Genomic DNA, 4355 nt, shown 5'->3' with positions numbered 1-4355 from the left:
CTGACTGCCAAACCGAAATAATTATATTATATATATTTTATATTAATAAAAATATATATTTCTACAAAATTATTTATTTACTTAAAGCAAAATGTCTATTTGCAAATTGTATATTTTTGCTCCTTTTTTTGTTGTGTAAATTAGTGTCTGTCTATGTTTTGTAGATTGTATTCATTGTTTAACTATCTAAGCCGTACAGTATTTTCAATAAAAATTATAGTGTACACGCTGTATATGGCACTGCCCCTCTTTTGTTTCAGACTGGGATTTATTGAAATTCAGAAATGTGTGGTGTTAGCTCATACAGTCAATTACCGCAATGTTGTATAACCTTTATTACTCACAAAAGTGTCGATATATTTTTGAAACTGTGAGAAAAAATATCTTTAAAAAATCTCCAATAGAACTCTATGTGAACTATAAAATAACTTATTAATGCATTGGGAGTTTAATTATCTTATTATGTAATTATTATTGTTCGTCTCACTTTCCCTTTAGCTTGTTTTTATCTTTCCGTCCTTGAACTATGTGTAGTTTCCCTATAGGAATCAGCAAAAAGCCTTTACTAACCTGTATATATGTATGTATATATATATATATATATAAGGCTTGACAATTTAAAGCTAGCAATTTTAATATTTGAAAAAAAATATTTCACTCAAACTACAATCATCAGAAAAAATAAACGAAGAACCGACAGCTGAAAATGGACCATCTAGTTTTGGAGACTGCATATCAATCGATGAACGTTCAGTCAAATCTATACATAGGGATAAAGCTGACAGTCTTGTCAAAGACTCTATACAAAAAGACACCATTACATTAAATAAATATGACAAAAGAAAAGGAAGAAAAATACACGAACAGCAGGCAGTTGAAAGTACATCATCAAGTTCTGAAGAATGCAGCACAAACTCAAGACGTACTGTTAACTGGTCGATAGAAGAAAAATCTGACCTTCTTGTGATGGTAAGTGAACACAGAGACATCATAGAATCCAAGAAACGTGATAAAACGACTAGAGCTCGGAGACAAGAAGCCTGGGAAAACATCGCAACACAATTTAAAAGTAAGCATCCAACATTTACAAATCTCAAAACAAAAGGTATTATAGAACAATACCGAAGGCTTAAAAGTCAGGTTAAAAAACAGCTGACACAACAAGACGCATCTACAGTCAGTGGTGAGACCAACATTGACAAGTCAATAGTGAAACTTATGTGTGATATATGTCAGGGGGAATTTAAGGAAGTCATGCCAATATATCAACATAATAAAGAAAAGACATCAGTAGAGCATGATAATGGAGATACGGATATTGCACAGAACGAACACAATGAAGAGGATTACATAGATGTCACCGAACATCAGGAAAATGCTGAAGTAAATGCATTGGAAATAGAAGGCAAGTACAAAAACTATTGACAATTTTATGCAGTTATATTGTGTATATATTAACGGCAAATGTATGTGTGTGCTTGTGATTAACATAATATTGATGATAGCAGTTCATAACGATAATGAAATCATTGTAGAAGAGGACGACATGGAGGCAACCGAACATGGAAATGATAGTACTGAACAACACATTTACAGAGAGGGTATGTTTTTTTTTAAAAAAAACTTTAATTAAGAGAACTAGCTTTTAAATACCGTGAATTTGAATCGATTATTAAAATTATATCACGATATACTTACATTATGTTTATTGACATGTTAAAAATTATATTAAATTGAAGATGCATTTGTATTTTTTTTATGAAGATAATCCGGACACACACTTCTCCACTATTGACGCAAATTACATTTCGGAGTTACCACCCCTTACACCATATTACAGCACCAGTCCCGTACATTCCCTGTCTCATCAAATGTCCGAACAAACTACATCATTATACCATGGGCAGAAAAATGTACAGACACATTCAAGTTCAGTTTTAGAGAATAATATTCAAGAAGAAATAACCACACATCCAAATATTCATGATTTTCAAGTTGACAACATCTCTGGTAGGTGAAATACAATAAGTTTGGATTTATAAATAGATATAAATGTAACATAGTATTGCCACTTAGACAAGGATTATTGAATTATTTAGCTATTTGCTATTGGGATTGAAGATGTATATTTTTTGGATTCCGCAAGTGTGCCTTAGAGAAGCAAAATAGTATGAACGTATGAATGATTTCCCTAACGTTAAAAATACCCAAATGTCAGCTGTAAGAATGGTCGATTATCGATTACTCGAAAAAATGATAGTATATTAAGTACAGAATATATATATATATATATATATATATATATATTGTGACCTACTTAGGTCGAGTCATTTTTATTTTGACATTGTATAATTCCTTATATGGAATGATGGTGTAACACCTGGGGTTTTTCCACTGACTTATTAAGGTGTTTGAGACATAGAAATTTTCCATTAAAATCTGATTGAATGATTCTGATCAGATGATTATCCCAACCAATGGCGACATGAGTTGAGGATAACCTCCCCTGTCACAGAAGTCTTTAATTGCACTGCACACTCGCAACACGAGGCAGTTTATCTTGACCTGGCAGTCTACGAGGTAGTTTTACCTTGATCAGGCAGCCGTCCATATTGTCCGGCTATAGACTCTGACCATTTGAACGTGAGAGTAATTAAGACCTGTGTGTGCCTTGCTTTCTTCAGTTGATTTAGTCTTCTGGTTTAATATTACTTGTCGCTAAGTAATTCTAGAAACTACAGCAGTGTTGTGTGGCCTGTGGCTGTTTCTTTAGACAGTGTAGAAATCTGTGATAGTGTTTTTTCCTGCATTTTGTAAGTTGGGATTTTGATATTTTATACATTAAATATTTTATCTAGTTCATCTTTGTGTTCTGCCACAACTGTGTTCGCTGATTAAAAGGTCGTATGTAGATTGGATGAGTGTTAATTACAATTGTATCACTAGCTTCCCTAGACATTAAATTCGAGCCCTAGTGGTCGTTGTGTTAAGTGTTCATCCACTTAGGCCGTAAGGCATTTGCATATGACCCCGAAAAAAGAATCCGGGGACGTTCTCCTTCTATTTGGCTGATAGATAGGTTAACGTTACAATATATATATATATATATATATATATATATATATATATATATATATATATATATATATATATATATACATATATATATATATATATATATATATATATATATATATATATATATATATATATATAATTTCTGTGAAGTATTTTTAAATTTACGTGACTCTTTCTAGAACAAACAGACTATTTGTCGCACCGACTGCCTACAGCAAGGTATTTTAATTGTTAATGAACTTTAACCAATAATGTTGATGGATACATGAAACACTTTAAACATGAAAAATGTTATCATAACATATTATTGTAATAAATTTAACGACATTTATTTACCCATTAATTATTTCAGACAACAAGTAAACCCTCTAACTGGAAAAGCTCGAAATCGTCTTAATAGAAACATGATGCCTTATATAAGATCACAAGCCTCAAAAAGAAAGCGTCTTCTAGTCATAGAGTGTATGAAACATGAAAATATCGAGTTACATTCAAAAGGTTAAGTTTATATGACATTGCGAAATCCACCAACTTCTGATTGGTAGGCCTTCCTCAAGTTCAAGTTGCACAAATCTGCTGGACAGAGAGCACCAACAGGTTTATCGTGACCAACAGTCCAGCAGTCTGGAATGGTAAACATTGGTTGTGAATGTTGTATGTGTATCCTTGAGAGGTTGTGAGTGTCATATAAAGTATTAATGTTGCATAATATCTTTATTAAAATGAAACAATCAATTTTCTCAATGTACTTGTTGTTTCATGTATGACTTTACTATTATAGTTATGCTTATTAATACATTCTGCGTGACAACACCGGAAAGTGGTAGTGTATTTGAACGTGGTTGTGTGTGTTCATTAACCTCAATAACGGTTTAACGTGTTCATCGATTTAAAAAAATATATAAATACCCTCTCTGCAGTCGTTTTAATGCAAACATTGAAGTATACATTTTGTTGTTTTGACACACGCTGTTGTAATGTAACTACATTAGACCAATGTATACTATATTTGCTTATACATTTTCATTTATTACGAATTTATCAACCATGAGTTTTGCCGACTCGACCATGCTTCCATCACAATTAAGAATTACGTGTCCACTGGTAATGCGCCATTGAGGCCAATGACTCTGATTTCAGCCTGCTTTTCTTTTTGGATTACATTTACATTTAAGCTATGCATGTTTGTGTATGGAATTTGTTTAACCATTTTTATGATCAGATTTAATTTATTTCAACCGATTATATTTTAAAGGTTCTCAAGTAGGCGACAGTAA

Source organism: Physella acuta, unplaced genomic scaffold, assembly GCF_028476545.2.
Source record: "Physella acuta isolate Inbredline_101_S28 unplaced genomic scaffold, ASM2847654v3 ptg000756l, whole genome shotgun sequence".
Classification (NCBI taxonomy): Eukaryota; Metazoa; Mollusca; class Gastropoda; family Physidae; genus Physella; species Physella acuta.
Note: the sequence above shows the minus strand (reverse complement) of the source record.